This window comes from Salmo salar, chromosome ssa04, assembly GCF_905237065.1.
Source record: "Salmo salar chromosome ssa04, Ssal_v3.1, whole genome shotgun sequence".
Classification (NCBI taxonomy): Eukaryota; Metazoa; Chordata; class Actinopteri; order Salmoniformes; family Salmonidae; genus Salmo; species Salmo salar.
The window spans coordinates 82,206,908-82,224,700 of NC_059445.1; the positions used below are offsets into that span (position 1 = coordinate 82,206,908).

The following is a 17,793-nucleotide window of genomic DNA, read 5'->3' on the forward strand; positions in this document are numbered from 1 at the left end:
TACTGGTGTGGTTTGATGTGGGCCAGTACTGGTGTGGTTTGAGTTGGGTCAGTACTGGTGTGGTTTGATGTGGGCCAGTACTGGTGTGGTTTGATGTGGGTCAGTGCTGGCGGGGTTTGATGTGGGCCAGTACTGGTGTGGTGTGGTTTGATGTGGGCCACTGCTGGTGGGGTTTGATGTGGGTCAGTGCTGGTGGGGTTTGATGTGGGCCGGTACTGGTGTGGTGTGGTTTGATGTGGGCCAGTACTGGTGTGGTTTGATGTGGGCCAGTACTGGTGTGGTTTGATGTGGGTCAGTGCTGGTGGGGTTTGATGTGGGCCAGTGCTGGTGTGGTTTGATGTGGGTCAGTGCTGGTGGGGTTTGATGTGGGCGGTACTGGTGTGGTGTGGTTTGATGTGGGCCAGTACTGGTGTGGTTTGATGTGGGTCAGTACTGGTTTGGTTTGGTGTGGGTCAGTACTGGTGTGGTTTGATGTGGGCCAGTACTGGTATGGTTTGATGTGGGCCAGTACTGGTGTGGTTTGATGTGGGTCAGTGGTGGTGTGGTTTGGTTTGATGTGGGCCAGTGCTGGTGTGGTTTGATGTGGGCCAGTACTGGTGTGGTTTGATGTGGGCCAGTACTGGTATGGTGTGGTTTGATGTGGGCCAGTATTGGTATGGTTTGATGTGGGCCAGTACTGGTGTGGTTTGATGTGGGCCAGTGCTGGTGTGGTGTGGTTTGATGTGGGTCAGTACTGGTGTGGTTTGATGTGGGTCAGTGCTGGTGTGGTGTGGTTTGATGTGGGCCAGTACTGGTGTGGTTTGATGTGGGCCAGTACTGGTGTGGTTTGATGTGGGCCAGTGCTGGTGTGGTGTGGTTTGATGTGTGTCAGTACTGGTGTGGTTTGATGTGGGCCAGTACTGGTGTGGTTTGATGTGGGTCAGTACTGATGTGGTTTGATGTGGGCCAGTACTGGTGTGGTTTGATGTGGGTCAGTACTGGTATGGTTTGATGTGGGTCAGTACTGGTGTGGTTTGATGTGGGCCAGTACTGGTGTGGTTTGATGTGGGCCAGTACTGGTTTGGTTTGATGTGGGCCAGTGCTGGTGTGGTGTGGTTTGATGTGGGTCAGTACTGGTGTGGTTTGATGTGGGTCAGTACTGGTGTGGTTTGATGTGGGCCAGTACTGGTATGGTTTGATGTGGGCCAGTACTGGTTTGGTTTGATGTGGGCCAGTGCTGGTGTGGTGTGGTTTGATGACGGTCAGTACTGGTGTGGTGTGGTTTGATGTGGGTCAGTACTGGTGTGGTGTGGTTTGATGTGGGTCAGTACTGGTATGGTGTGGTTTGATGTGGGCCAGTATTGGTATGGTTTGATGTGGGCCAGTACTGGTGTGGTTTGATGTGGGCCAGTGCTGGTGTGGTGTGGTTTGATGTGGGTCAGTACTGGTGTGGTTTGATGTGGGTCAGTGCTGGTGTGGTGTGGTTTGATGTGGGCCAGTACTGGTGTGGTTTGATGTGGGCCAGTACTGGTGTGGTTTGATGTGGGCCAGTGCTGGTGTGGTGTGGTTTGATGTGTGTCAGTACTGGTGTGGTTTGATGTGGGCCAGTACTGGTGTGGTTTGATGTGGGTCAGTACTGATGTGGTTTGATGTGGGCCAGTACTGGTGTGGTTTGATGTGGGCCAGTACTGGTGTGGTTTGAGTTGGGTCAGTACTGGTGTGGTTTGATGTGGGCCAGTACTGGTGTGGTTTGATGTGGGTCAGTGCTGGCGGGGTTTGATGTGGGCCAGTACTGGTGTGGTGTGGTTTGATGTGGGCCACTGCTGGTGGGGTTTGATGTGGGTCAGTGCTGGTGGGGTTTGATGTGGGCCGGTACTGGTGTGGTGTGGTTTGATGTGGGCCAGTACTGGTGTGGTTTGATGTGGGCCAGTACTGGTGTGGTTTGATGTGGGTCAGTGCTGGTGGGGTTTGATGTGGGCCAGTGCTGGTGTGGTTTGATGTGGGTCAGTGCTGGTGGGGTTTGATGTGGGCCGGTACTGGTGTGGTGTGGTTTGATGTGGGCCAGTACTGGTGTGGTTTGATGTGGGTCAGTACTGGTTTGGTTTGGTGTGGGTCAGTACTGGTGTGGTTTGATGTGGGCCAGTACTGGTATGGTTTGATGTGGGCCAGTACTGGTGTGGTTTGATGTGGGTCAGTGGTGGTGTGGTTTGGTTTGATGTGGGCCAGTGCTGGTGTGGTTTGATGTGGGCCAGTACTGGTGTGGTTTGATGTGGGCCAGTACTGGTATTGTTTGATGTGGGCCAGTACTGGTGTGGTGTGGTTTGATGTGGGTCAGTGCTTGTGTGGTTTGATGTGGGCCAGTACTGGTGTGGTTTGATGTGGGTCAGTGCTGGTGTGGTTTGTTGTGGGCCAGTACTGGTGTGGTTTGATGTGGGCCAGTACTGGTGTGGTTTGATGTGGGCCAGTACTGGTGTGGTGTGGTTTTATGTGGGTCAGTGCTGGGTCAGTGCTGGGTCAGTGCTGGGCCACTGCTGGGTCAGTGCTGGGTCAGTGCTGGTGTGGTTTGATGTGGGCCAGTACTGGTGTGGTTTGATGTGGGCCAGTGCTGGTGTGGTGTGGTTTGATGTGGGCCAGTGCTGGTGTGGTGTGGTTTGATGTGGGTCAGTACTGGTGTGGTTTGATGTGGGTCAGTGCTGGTGTGGTGTGGTTTGATGTGGGCCAGTACTGGTATAGTGTGGTTTGATGTGGGCCAATACTGGTGTGGTTTGATGTGGGCCAGTACTGGTGTGGTTTGATGTGGGCCAGTGGTGGTGTGGTGTGGTTTGATGTGGGTCAGTACTGGTGTGGTTTGATGTGGGCCAGTGCTGGTGTGGTGTGGTTTGATGTGGGCCAGTACTGGTGTGGTTTGATGTGGGCCAGTACTGGTGTGGTTTGATGTGGGTCAGTGCTGGTGGGGTTTGATGTGGGCCAGTGCTGGTGTGGTTTGATGTGGGTCAGTGCTGGTGGGGTTTGATGTGGGCCAGTACTGGTGTGGTGTGGTTTGATGTGGGCCAGTACTGGTGTGGTTTGATGTGGGTCAGTACTGGTGTGGTTTGGTGTGGGTCAGTACTGGTGTGGTTTGGTGTGGGTCAGTACTGGTGTGGTTTGATGTGGGCCAGTACTGGTGTGGTTTGATGTGGGTCAGTACTGGTATGGTTTGATGTGGGCCAGTACTGGTGTGGTTTGATGTGGGTCAGTGCTGGTGTGGTGTGGTTTGATGTGGGCCAGTGCTGGTGTGGTTTGATGTGGGCCAGTACTGGTGTGGTTTGATGTGGGCCAGTACTGGTATGGTTTGATGTGGGCCAGTACTGGTGTGGTGTGGTTTGATGTGGGTCAGTGCTTGTGTGGTTTGATGTGGGCCAGTACTGGTGTGGTTTGATGTGGGTCAGTGCTGGTGGGGTTTGATGTGGGCCGGTACTGGTGTGGTGTGGTTTGATGTGGGCCAGTACTGGTGTGGTTTGATGTGGGCCAGTACTGGTGTGGTTTGATGTGGGTCAGTGCTGGTGGGGTTTGATGTGGGCCAGTGCTGGTGTGGTTTGATGTGGGTCAGTGCTGGTGGGGTTTGATGTGGGCGGTACTGGTGTGGTGTGGTTTGATGTGGGCCAGTACTGGTGTGGTTTGATGTGGGTCAGTACTGGTTTGGTTTGGTGTGGGTCAGTACTGGTGTGGTTTGATGTGGGCCAGTACTGGTATGGTTTGATGTGGGCCAGTACTGGTGTGGTTTGATGTGGGTCAGTGGTGGTGTGGTTTGGTTTGATGTGGGCCAGTGCTGGTGTGGTTTGATGTGGGCCAGTACTGGTGTGGTTTGATGTGGGCCAGTACTGGTATTGTTTGATGTGGGCCAGTACTGGTGTGGTGTGGTTTGATGTGGGTCAGTGCTTGTGTGGTTTGATGTGGGCCAGTACTGGTGTGGTTTGATGTGGGTCAGTGCTGGTGTGGTTTGTTGTGGGCCAGTACTGGTGTGGTTTGATGTGGGCCAGTACTGGTGTGGTTTGATGTGGGCCAGTACTGGTGTGGTGTGGTTTTATGTGGGTCAGTGCTGGGTCAGTGCTGGGTCAGTGCTGGGCCACTGCTGGGTCAGTGCTGGGTCAGTGCTGGTGTGGTTTGATGTGGGCCAGTACTGGTGTGGTTTGATGTGGGCCAGTGCTGGTGTGGTGTGGTTTGATGTGGGCCAGTGCTGGTGTGGTGTGGTTTGATGTGGGTCAGTACTGGTGTGGTTTGATGTGGGTCAGTGCTGGTGTGGTGTGGTTTGATGTGGGCCAGTACTGGTATAGTGTGGTTTGATGTGGGCCAATACTGGTGTGGTTTGATGTGGGCCAGTACTGGTGTGGTTTGATGTGGGCCAGTGGTGGTGTGGTGTGGTTTGATGTGGGTCAGTACTGGTGTGGTTTGATGTGGGCCAGTGCTGGTGTGGTGTGGTTTGATGTGGGCCAGTACTGGTGTGGTTTGATGTGGGCCAGTACTGGTGTGGTTTGATGTGGGTCAGTGCTGGTGGGGTTTGATGTGGGCCAGTGCTGGTGTGGTTTGATGTGGGTCAGTGCTGGTGGGGTTTGATGTGGGCCAGTACTGGTGTGGTGTGGTTTGATGTGGGCCAGTACTGGTGTGGTTTGATGTGGGTCAGTACTGGTGTGGTTTGGTGTGGGTCAGTACTGGTGTGGTTTGGTGTGGGTCAGTACTGGTGTGGTTTGATGTGGGCCAGTACTGGTGTGGTTTGATGTGGGTCAGTACTGGTATGGTTTGATGTGGGCCAGTACTGGTGTGGTTTGATGTGGGTCAGTGCTGGTGTGGTGTGGTTTGATGTGGGCCAGTGCTGGTGTGGTTTGATGTGGGCCAGTACTGGTGTGGTTTGATGTGGGCCAGTACTGGTATGGTTTGATGTGGGCCAGTACTGGTGTGGTGTGGTTTGATGTGGGTCAGTGCTTGTGTGGTTTGATGTGGGCCAGTACTGGTGTGGTTTGATGTGGGTCAGTGCTGGTGTGGTTTGTTGTGGGCCAGTACTGGTGTGGTTTGATGTGGGCCAGTACTGGTGTGGTTTGATGTGGGCCAGTACTGGTGTGGTGTGGTTTTATGTGGGTCACTGCTCGGTCAGTGCTGGGTCAGTGCTGGTGTTGTTTGATGTGGGCCAGTACTGGTGTGGTGTGGTTTGATGTGGGCCACTGCTGGGTCAGTGCTGGTGTGATTTTATGTGGGTCACTGCTGGGTCAGTGCTGGGTCAGTGCTGGTGTGGTTTGATGTGGCTGGGTCAGTGCTGGGCCACTGCTGGGCCACTGCTGGGTCAGTGCTGGGTCAGTGCTGCAGCATAGCAGTGTGATGTGAACACTGTTTCTATAGCAGTTACTATATTTAGCATGAGAGTTGACCTCAACCCACATTTCACACCACTGCAGAGCCTAAAGTGGGACAACACAGGATCCACTTAATGGACTTTCATTGAAAATCAATATGGGAAGTTGGGAACCTCCAGGATCCCTCATGTAATTGGTCTCTACTCGCTGTACCTTCACTGTGTTTACTAGTAGGATGAGGGACTTAATGGTGATAAAGTGAGTTGAGTTACCTGGTAGGATAAACAAGAGCAGAGGGATATTTATATTATTCACACACACACACACACACACACACACACACACACACACACACACACACACACACACACACACACACTCTCAGTGTTTGTACTATTTGTTATTAATGATTGAATCTGTGCATGTCACATTTTGGTGTCCCTTAATAATATCTGGTGTGTTACACTAGTAATGTTTCAGATAAGGAGCTAATTTCTGTTGGATTTGATGGTTAGCAGCGGCTGCTAAAACACATTAGTGGAAATTGTTATCAGTAAATATCAGTTTTTTTTTCTCCATATAGCAACGAATGACCGATAGTGTTTTTATTGAACTAACCGTACTAGAAGGAAATGACAGAGATTTTTATCTGTGGAGAGATTTAATGGGTAGCTTACAGCAAAACAATGCTTCCTGATTACAACAGCCTCAGTCACCACCACAGGGAAAGAGCTGGGGACGCTTTAGTGGGTACCAGGAACCCAGACAGACAGTGACAGATGTATAACCCTGACCTGAGAGAGAGGGATGGAGCCACAGAGATGGAGAGATTGAAGGACAAAGAGGAAAGGAGGGTTGGATGGAGGCAGAGAGGAAGGGAGAAAGTAATGGAGGCAGAGAGGGAATGAAGGAGGGATGGAGGCAGGGAAGGAGACCTGGATAGAGGCTCAGAGATAGGGAATGAAGGATAGAGGAAGAGAAAGCGAGGGATAGAGGGAATGAGGGAGAAGAAGATAGGGAGAGAATGAGAGATAGAGGAAGAGATGGGGAGGGAATGAATGAGGGATAGAGGAAGAGATGGGGAGGGAATTAATGAGGCATAGAGGAAGAGATAGGGAATGAGGGATAGAGGAAAAGATAGGGACGGAATGAGGGATAGAGGGAATGGGGGGATAGAGGAAGAGATGGCGAGGGAATGAATGAGGGATAGAGGAAGAGATGGGGAGGGAGGGATTGAAGGATAGAGGAAGAGATAGGGATTGAGGGATAGAGGAAGAGATATGGAGGGAGGGACGGAATGAGGAAGAGATAGGGCTTGAGGGATAGAGGAAGAGATAGGGATTGAGGGACGGAATGAGGAAGAGATAGGGATTGAGGGGTAGAGGAAGAGATAGGGAGGGAGGGATGGAATGAGGAAGAGATAGGGCTTGAAGGATAGAGGAAGAGAGAGGGAGGGATTGAGGGATAGAGGAAGAGATAGGGATTGAGGGATAGAGGAAGAGATAGGGCTTGAGGGAAGAGAATGAGAGATAGAGGAAGAGATGGGGAGGGAATGAATGAGGGATAGAGGAAGAGATGGGGAGGGAATGAATGAGGGATAGAGGAAGAGATAGGGAATGAGGGAAATAGGAAAAGATAGGGACGGAATGAGGGATAGAGGGAATGGGGGGATAGAGGAAGAGATGGCGAGGGAATAAATGAGGGATAGAGGAAGAGATGGGGAGGGAGGGATTGAAGGATAGAGGCAGAGATAGGGAATGAGAAAGAGAGTGATTGATGGATAGAGGAAAAGAGGGAATGAGGGATAGAGGAAGAGATAGGGAATGAGGGAAATAGGAAGAGATAGCGAGGGAATGAGGGATAGATAGAATGAGGGATGGCGGAAGAGAGGGAGGGATTGAAGGATAGAGGAAGAGATAGGGATTGAGGGATAGAGGAAGAGATATGGAGGGAGGGACGGAATGAGGAAGAGATAGGGCTTGAGGGATAAAGGAAGAGATAGGGCTTGAGGGATAGAGGAAGAGATAGGGATTGAGGGACGGAATGAGGAAGACAGGGATTGAGGGATAGAGGAAGAGATAGGGAGGGAGGGATGGAATGAGGAAGAGATAGGGCTTGAAGGATAGAGGAAGAGAGAGGGAGGGATTGAGGGATAGAGGAAGAGAGGGAGGGATTGAGGGATAGAGGAAGAGATAGGGCTTGAGGGATAGAGGAAGAGATAGGGAGGGATTGAAGGATAGAGGAAGAGATAGGGATAGAGGACGAGATAGGGAGGGAACGAAGAGCAGAGGTAGAGTGAGAGTTGAATAATTTGTCTGCCATGGGAGTCCCCTGAGATGAATAGGAGACTAGCTGTGTGCCGTACGACATGCCCCCGCCCTATGACTCCACTATGACCACTCTCCCCTCCCTCCCAAATATCTGTTGTGCTGAACCATAGACAAGGAGCACTTATTCTCTCCGTAGGGGTTTGGGTCACCCAGGGTTAGAAGGAAGCGCTGCCTAGCTGTTTCCAACCAGCCTAATGCAAACAGACTGCTCAGGTTTTAAGGGATGCGTATTTAAAAGGCCATTGTACTGTTGGGGTCGGGAGTATTTTTGAAGCAACATTTTTTATTGAGAAACAGTGGTCTCTGCTCTCTTTCACTTTCTCTGGATATGGCGGTGCTGGCCTCTGCTAGTGCCTATCCTTCTCTGGATACGGCGGTGCTGGCCTCTGCTAGTGCCTATCCTTCTCTGGATACGGCGGTGCTGGCCTCTGCTCGTGCCTATCCTTCTCTGGATATGGCGGTGCTGGCCTCTGCTCGTGCTTATCCTTCTCTGGATATGGCGGTGCTGGCCTCTGCTCGTGCCTATCCTTCTCTGGATATGGCGGTGCTGGCCTCTGCTAGTGCCTATCCTTCTCTGGATATGGCGGTGCTGGCCTCTGCTAGTGCCTATCCTTCTCTGGATACGGCGGTGCTGGCCTCTGCTCGTGCCTATCCTTCTCTGGATATGGCGGTGCTGGCCTCTGCTCGTGCCTATCCTTCTCTGGATATGGCGGTGCTGGCCTCTGCTAGTGCCTATCCTTCTCTGGATACGGTGGTGCTGGGCTCTGCTAGTGCCTATCCTTCTCTGGATAGGGCGGTGCTGGCCTCTGCTGGTGCCTATCCTTCTCTGTACATGGCGGTGCTGGCCTCTGCTGGTGCCTATCCTTCTCTGGATACGGCGGTGCTGGCCTCTGCTGGTGCCTATCCTTCTCTGGATAGGGCGGTGCTGGCCTCTGCTGGTGCCTATCCTTCTCTGTACATGGTGGTGCTGGGCTCTGCTAGTGCCTATCCTTCTCTGGATACGGCGGTGCTGGCCTCTGCTGGTGCCTATCCTTCTCTGGATATGGCGGTGCTGGCCTCTGCTGGTGCCTATCCTTCTCTGTACATGGTGGTGCTGGCCTCTGCTAGTGCCTATCCTTCTCAATACCAGGCCAGGGTCTATGTCTTCAAGATGGGAGGGTGGGCCCTGTGTATTGTTCAGCTGGGAGGGTCTCTGTCTTCAATATGACCATTTATTCTCTAGTTACATGCGGTGCAGAGCGGGCAGCCGTGTGTGTGTGTGCGCTCCCACAGCATGTTGTGTTAATGAGTAGCCCAGCGTGGGGCTCAGTGGTCCAGCGGTTAGACATTAGTCTGGCCTGTGTAGACTGATTGAACACAGCAGCCACTCAATGGACCTTTACCTGATCCCAGATGAAACAGGAGATTCATGGGAGGGGAAGACATTAATGGAGGAGGGGGGGATTAATAGGGGGGGTGAAAAGGGACATTAATGGAAGAGGGGGGTGAAAAGGGACATTAATGGAGGAGGGGGTTAATAGAGGGGGGTGAAAAGGGACATTAATGGAGGACGGGGGGTTAATAGAGGGGGGATGAAAAGGGACATTAATGGAGGACGGGGGTTAATAGAGGGGGGATGAAAAGGGACATTAATGGAGGAGGGGGGGTTAATAGAGGGGGGGTGAAAAGGGACATTAATGGAGGAGGGGGGATTAATAGAGGGGGGGTTGAAAAGGGACATTAATGGAGGAGGGGGGTAATAGAGGGGGGGTGAAAAGGGACATTAATGGAGGAGGGGGATTAATAGAGGGGGGTGAAAAGGGACATTAATGGGGGAGGGGGGATTAATAGAGGGGGGGTTGAAAAGGGACATTAATGGAGGAGGGGGGTAATAGAGGTGGGGTGAATAGGGACATTAATGGGGGAGGGGGGTTTATAGGGGGGTGAAAAGGGGCATCAATAATGGAGGAGGGGGGGTTAATTAATAGAGGGGGGGGTGAAAAGGGACATTCATGGAGGAGGGGGGGTTAATAGAGGGGGGGTTTAATGGGGGGTGAAAAGGGACATTAATGGATGAGGGGGATTAATACAGGGGGTTAAAAGGGACATTAATGGGGGAGGGGGATTAATAGAGGGGGGGTTGAAAGGGGACATTAATGGAGGAGGGGGGTTAATAGAGGGGGGTTTTAATGGGGGGTGAAAAGGGACATTAATGGAGGAGGGGGATTAATAGAGGGGGGGTGAAAAGGGACATTAATGAAGGAGGGGGGGTTAATAGAAGGGGGGTTTAATGGGGGGTGAAAAGGGACATTAATGGATGAGGGGGGATTAATACAGGGGGTTAAAAGGGACATTAATGGGGGAGGGGGGATTAATAGAGGGGGGGTTGAAAGGGGACATTAATGGAGGAGGGGGGGTTAATAGAGGGGGGGTTTAATGGGGGGGTGAAAAGGGACAGTATAGCCCCCAACCCCAAACTTCCCATAATAGTAGCTTATTATACAGGAGGCGTGAGGGAAGAAGGAAGGAGTCTATTGTATGAGGTGATGTTGATGAGGAGAAGGAAGGAGTCTATTGTATGAGGTGATGTTGATGATGGAGAAGGAAGGAGTCTATTGTATGAGGTGATGTTGATGAGGGAGAAGGAAGGAGTCTATTGTATGAGGTGATGTTGATGAGGAGAAGGAAGGAGTCTATTGTATGAGGTGATGTTGATGATGGAGAAGGAAGGAGTCTATTGTATGAGGTGATGTTGATGAGGGAGAAGGAAGGAGTCTATTGTATGAGGTGATGTTGATGAGGAGAAGGAAGGAGTCTATTGTATGAGGTGATGTTGATGAGGGAGAAGGAAGGAGTCTATTGTATGAGGTGATGTTGATGATGGAGAAGGAAGGAGTCTATTGTATGAGGTGATGTTGATGATGGAGAAGGAAGGAGTCTATTGTATGAGGTGATGTTGATGAGGGAGAAGGAAGGAGTCTATTGTATGAGGTGATGTTGATGATGGAGAAGGAAGGAGTCTATTGTATGAGGTGATGTTGATGATGGAGAAGGAAGGAGTCTATTGTATGAGGTGATGTTGATGAGGAGAAGGAAGGAGTCTATTGTATGAGGTGATGTTGATGAGGGAGAAGGAAGGAGTCTATTGTATGAGGTGATGTTGATGAGGAGAAGGAAGGAGTCTATTGTATGAGGTGATGTTGATGAGGAGAAGGAAGGAGTCTATTGTATGAGGTGATGTTGATGATGGAGAAGGAAGGAGTCTATTGTATGAGGTGATGTTGATGAGGGAGAAGGAAGGAGTCTATTGTATGAGGTGATGTTGATGAGGGAGAAGGAAGGAGTCTATTGTATGAGGTGATGTTGATGAGGAGAAGGAAGAAGTCTATTGTATGAGGTGATGTTGATGAGGAGAAGGAAGGAGTCTATTGTATGAGGTGATGTTGATGAGGGAGAAGGAAGGAGTCTATTGTATGAGGTGATGTTGATGATGGAGAAGGAAGGAGTCTATTGTATGAGGTGATGTTGATGAGGAGAAGGAAGGAGTCTATTGTATGAGGTGATGTTGATGATGGAGAAGGAAGGAGTCTATTGTATGAGGTGATGTTGATGAGGGAGAAGGAAGGAGTCTATTGTATGAGGTGATGTTGATGATGGAGAAGGAAGGAGTCTATTGTATGAGGTGATGTTGATGATGGAGAAGGAAGGAGTCTATTGTATGAGGTGATGTTGATGATGGAGAAGGAAGGAGTCTATTGTATGAGGTGATGTTGATGATGGAGAAGGAAGGAGTCTATTGTATGAGGTGATGTTGATGAGGGAGAAGGAAGGAGTCTATTGTATGAGGTGATGTTGATGAGGGAGAAGGAAGGAGTCTATTGTATGAGGTGATGTTGATGAGGGAGAAGGAAGGAGTCTATTGTATGAGGTGATGTTGATGAGGGAGAAGGAAGGAGTCTATTGTATGAGGTGATGTTGATGAGGAGAAGGAAGGAGTCTATTGTATGAGGTGATGTTGATGATGGAGAAGGAAGGAGTCTATTGTATGAGGTGATGTTGATGAGGGAGAAGGAAGGAGTCTATTGTATGAGGTGATGTTGATGATGGAGAAGGAAGGAGTCTATTGTATGAGGTGATGTTGATGAGGAGAAGGAAGGAGTCTATTGTATGAGGTGATGTTGATGATGGAGAAGGAAGGAGTCTATTGTATGAGGTGATGTTGATGAGGAGAAGGATCTCCATGATAAACCTCTATTTTCTGAGTAACCTGATGACTCGGGTGTTCTCTTTCTATCTATATCTCACTTTCTCTCTTTCTTTGTCTGTCTATTGGTCTCTCTCTCTCTATCACTCTCACTTTCTCTCTTTGTCTATCTATTCCTCTCCTCGCTCTCGCTCTCTCTTTCTTTGTCTCTATCACTCACACGCTCTCTCTCTCTCTCTCTCTCTCTCTCTCTCTCCCCCCTCTAAATCTTTCTAGTTAATCTGTCATTCCTCCCATCTCAGCCTTCAGCTCTGCCTGGGGTCCTCTCCCAGCCACTGTCTGCAGCGCTAACAGCTGGCTGCTTTGTGATGTATTTATGAGCATGGCAGGGTTCTATTCCACTTTTTCAATGTTGCTTAGATTCTTCTGATGTGGATGTTGCATGTTTTTCAATGACCCTTTTTATGCATAGCCTGTGTGTATGGATTCTTACTCCGTTGTTAATACTGGGGTTATCTATGACGTCTCTGTTGAACACAGACAGACTGTATTCCCTTCCCTGTAGAGTACACCAAGCCTCCAGAGAAATGTATGCATTATGTTAATATGTTCCATCGTTTTTATTACTTCTAGACTATTTATTTTCTCCAATATGTGTGTCTGATGTGATAGTGTTGGGTTTTTTTAATGGCCGTACGCATTGCCGTAATTACATTGTCAAAGTGTTCTGTTCTGCTGTGCATTTAGGATATTCTAGCTTCCTTTTTTAAAGCCAGCTAAAACGTGTCTCTCTCCTGTCTGCTTTAAAAGCTGTGGAGTAACCTATTAGCTCCATGCCACGTTGCTGCTGGGCACTATTCACGATTCACAGTCTCACTGCAGATGTATGGGACAATAAAACGTCTCTCTCTCTCTCTCTTCTCACTCCTGAATCCCTTTTATTTTTTACATAGCCAGATGCTAGGCCTAACGCCTATCTGCGGTTGTGTTTTGTACTGTATCCTGGCTGATTATAATCTCATAGGGGGTGACGCAGTCATGGTTTATAGTCATAGTAAAGATTTAGAGTCCCCAGAGGACTACAATTTAACATTGGCTCGTAGGCTGAAATTGGCAATAAACATATCTGTCCTCGGGGCCTTGGTTGAGACAGGGATGCAGCTAGAACAGTCTGCAGCACCCAGCCTCACCCTACTGGACTCAGAAATCAAACGTCTACTGTTTACAGATGATCTGGTGCTTCTGTCCCCAACCAAGGAAGTTGCCTACAGCAGCACCTAGATTTCTGCACAGATTTAATTAGATTTAATTAGGATCCCAATTAGACGACACCAATGACGACAGCTAGTCTTACTGGGGTTCCGACACATAACGAAGAAGACATTACAGACAAAATACTTTTTTTTCAATTTACGTACATTTTAAATACATTTTAAATACATGAACATGTTGTGTTTGTCAGGTATGTCAGTTTATGCACAAAAGAAGTAGGTCACGCAGGGGAGTAGTCAGACCCCTTCCCCTTTTCCACATTTTCTTTTGTTACAACCTTATTCTAAAATGGATTAAATAATGGTTTTCCCTCTTCAATCTACACACAATACCTCATAACGACAATGCAGAAACAGATTACTATAATTTTTTACAAATGTATTAACAATAAAAACAGAAATACCTTATTTACATAAGTATTCAGACCCTTTGCTATGAGACCCGAAATTGAGCTCAGGTACATCCTGTTTCCATTGATCATCCTAGAGATGTTTCTACAACTTGATTGGAGTCTACCTGTGTTAAATTAAATTGATTGGACATGATTTGGAAAGGCACACACCTGTCTATATAAGGTCCCACAGTTGACAGTGCATGTCAGAGCAAAAACCAAGCTGTGAGGTTGGAGGAATTGTCCGTAGAGCTCCGAGACAGGATTGTGTCGAGGCACAGATCTGGGGAAGGGGTACCAAAACAATTCTGCAGCATTGAAGGTCCCCAAGAACACAGTGGCCTCCGTCATTCTTAAATGGAAGAAGTTTGGAACCACCAAGACTCTTCCTAGAGCTGGCCGCCCGGCCAAACTGAGCATTTGGGGGAGAAGGGCCTTGGTCAGGGAGGCAACCAAGACCCCTATGGTCACTCTGACAGAGCTCTAGAGTTCCTCTGTGGAGACGGCAGAACCTTCCAGAAGAACAACCATCTCTGCAGTACTCCACCAATCCGGCCTTTATGGTAGAGTGGCCAGACAGAAGCCACTCCTCAGTAAAAGGCACATGAGAAACAAGATTCTCTGGTCTGATGAAACCAAGATTAAACTCTTTGGCCTGAATGCCAAGTGTCACGTCTGGAAGAAACCTGGCACCATCCCTACTTTGAAGCATGGTGGTGGCAGCATCATGGTGTGGGGATGTTTTTCAGTGGCAGTGACTGGGAGACTAGTCAGGATCGAGGGAAAGATGAACGGACCAAAGTACAGAGATCCTTGATGAAAACCTGCTCCAGAGCCCTCAGGACCTCTGGGGCGACGGTTCTGGGGCGGTTCTGGGCGACGGTTCACCTTCCAACAGGACAACGCAGGAGTGGCTTCGAGACAAGTCTCTGAGTGGCCCAGCCAGAGCCTGGACTTGGACCCGATCGAACATCTCTGGAGAGAGCTGAAAATAGCTGTGTGGCAACGCTCCCCATCTAACCTGACAGAGCTTGAGAGGATCTGCAGAGAAGAATGGGAGAAACTCCCCAAATACAGATGTGACAAGCTTGTAGCATCATACCCAAGAAGACTTGAGGCTGTAATCGCTGCCAAAGGTGATTCAACAAAGTACTGAGTAAAGGGTCTGAATACTTATGTAAATGTGATATGTGTTGACCAGTGTTTTTAATGATCAGCTTTGAAGAGTAGCCTAGGCTATGAGGGGTTTAACATGGTTGGGCTATGAGGCTGTTTGATGAAACTCCTCAAGCAGACACTAAGGGATGGGACTATATTAGCCCCCCCAGTGCTGTTTCCTGAGCCGCCCACCACACACACACACACACACACACACACACACACACACACACACACACACACACACACACACACACACACACACACACAACCCTCTCACACCCACTGTGTTCATCAAACGGAATCCATCTACCGCATATTCTGAAGAATAATCTCATGTTTCTTTAAATCATGTCCTTCACCCCCCCCCCCCTTTTCAATCTAATTCATTCCGCTTCCCCTTTTCCCACATTGGGTCACTGGCTAAAGAGGCAGTTGTTGGTGTCAGTCTTAGTGAGAGTTGGCAGTTTGTCTTTAGGTGTCTGCTAAGATGGCAGAGCAACAGTCCTTGGTGGGGAGTCTGGTAAGATGACAGAACAGCAGTCCTTGGTGGGGTATCTGGTAAGATGACAGAGCAACAGTCCTTGGTGGGGAGTCTGGTAAGATGACAGAGCAGCAGTCCTTGGTGGGGAGTCTGGTAAGATGGCAGAGCAACAGTCCTTGGTGGGGTGTCTGGTAAGATGGCAGAGCAACAGTCCTTGGTGGGGAGTCTGGTAAGATGGCAGAGCAACAGTCCTTGGTGGGGAGTCTGGTAAGATGGCAGAGCAACAGTCCTTGGTGGGATGTCTGGTAAGATGGCAGAGCAACAGTCCTTGGTGGGGTGTCTGGTAAGATGGCAGAGCAACAGTCCTTGGTGGGGTGTCTGGTAAGATGGCAGAGCAACAGTCCTTGGTGGGGTGTCTGGTAAGATGGCAGAGCAACAGTCCTTGGTGGGATGTCTGGTAAGATGGCAGAGCAACAGTCCTTGGTGGGGTGTCTGGTAAGATGGCAGAGCAACAGTCCTTGGTGGGGTATCTGGTAAGATGGCAGAGCAACAGTCCTTGGTGGGGTGTCTGGTAAGATGGCAGAGCAACAGTCCTTGGTGGGGTATCTGGTAAGATGGCAGAGCAACAGTCCTTGGTGGGGTATCTGGTAAGATGGCAGAGCAGCAGTCCTTGGTGGGGTATCTGGTAAGATGGCAGAGCAACAGTCCTTGGTGGGATGTCTGGTAAGATGGCAGAGCAACAGTCCTTGGTGGGGTGTCTGGTAAGATGACAGAGCAGCAGTCCTTGGTGGGGTATCTGGTAAGATGGCAGAGCAGCAGTCCATGGTGATCTAAACTCACAGCACCTGTCTTGATGCCAAATGGCACTTCTACGTTTGAGCTCCCACTCAGCTAGCAGAAGGTGTAATAAGCTAAATAAACAAACGGTAAGGTTGTAAATCAATTCATTAATCAATCTATGGGGTGGGTTTTGGATTAGGATTTGATTTGATTTGATTGATAATAGTTAGGTCTGAAAGCATTAATTGTCTACAGTGGAGCAGCAAGCAACCAGAACCAGAGCCCTGGGAACAGAGCCAGTCAGAACCAGAGCCCTGGGAACAGAGCCAGTCAGAACCAGAGCCCTAGAATCAGAGCCAGTCAGAACCAGAGCCCTACGAACAGAGCCAGTCAGAGCCAGAGCCCTGGGAACAGAGCCAGTCAGAACCAGAGCCCTGGGAACAGAGCCAATCAGAGCCAGAGCCCTGGGAACAGAGCCAGTCAGAACCAGAGCCCTGGGAACAGAGCCAGTCAGAACCAGAGTCCTGGGAACAGAGCCCTACGAACAGAGCCAGTCAGAGCCAGAGCCCTGGGAACAGAGCCAGTCAGAACCAGAGCCCTAGGAACAGAGCCAGTCAGAGCCAGAGCCCTGGGAACAGAGCCTTGGGAACAGAGCCAGTCAGAACCAGAGTCCTAGGAACAGAGCCAGTCAGAGCCAGAGCCCAAGGAACAGAGCCCTAGGAACAGAGCCAATCAGAACCAGAGCCCTGGGAACAGAGCCAGTCAGAACCAGAGCCCTGGGAACAGAGCCAGTCAGAACCAGAGCCCTAGGAACAGAGCCCTAGGAACAGAGCCCTAGGAACAGAGCCAATCAGAACCAGAGCCCTGGGAACAGAGCCAGTCAGAACCAGAGCCCTGGGAACAGAGCCAGTCAGAACCAGAGCCCTGGGAACAGAGCCAGTCAGAACCAGAGCCAGTCAGAACCAGAGCCCTAGGAACAGAGCCTTGGGAACAGAGCCAGTCAGAACCAGAGCCAATCAGAACCAGAGCCCTGGGAACAGAGCCAGTCAGAACCAGAGCCCTAGGAACAGAGCCAGTCAGAACCAGAGCCCTGGGAACAGAGCCAGTCAGAACCAGAGCCCTAGGAACAGAGCCAGTCAGAACCAGAGTCCTAGGAACAGAGCCAGTCAGAGCCAGAGCCCGAGGAACAGAGCCAGTCAGAACCAGAGCCCTAGGAACAGAGCCAATCAGAACCAGAGCCCTGGGAACAGAGCCAGTCAGAACCAGAGCCCTAGGAACAGAGCCAGTCAGAGCCAGAGCCCTAGGAACAGAGCTCTAGGAATAGAGCCAGTCAGAACCAGAGACCTAGGAACAGAGCCAATCAGAACCAGAGCCCTGGGAACAGAGCCAGTCAGAACCAGAGCCCTGGGAACAGAGCCAGTCAGAACCAGAGCTAGAGTCAACTCTCCACTGGCTGGGTCCCGCTGCTCCGTTTTCCATGTGAATACAATAAAACATGTTATCTGATTAAGCCTCCCTCCTCTCATCTGGGCTGTGTTGCGTCAGTCACAGCTCAGGCCAATGGACTAATGAGTAGAGAAATCGATTCTGGATTGGCTTGGCAGCGTTTCAGTGGGCCTGTTCTATTGATCCATCTGACTCCCTCCCTGGTGCTCTCCTCTGATGCTCACTTTGGCAGAAAAGTAGAAATTAAATAGAAAAACTGAAATTGAATAGAAGAGCTGCAATTGAATTGTTGAGTTGATTAAATTCTTGTCTGTTACTTTCTTTACATAGGTCTTGCCTTAAACTAATTTCTTCCTCTAGGAATGTAGTGAATATAGAGAATATAGTGAATATGGTGAATGTAGAGAATAGTGAATATACTGTAGTGAATAAAGTGAATATAGTAA

General features: G+C 49.8%; 1 protein-coding gene across 1 annotated transcript in view; it reads left to right on the top strand.

Annotated features, from left to right (window-relative positions):
• Positions 1–17,793, top strand: part of tspoap1 (TSPO associated protein 1) — a 228,614-nt gene that overhangs the window by 39,941 nt on the left and 170,880 nt on the right.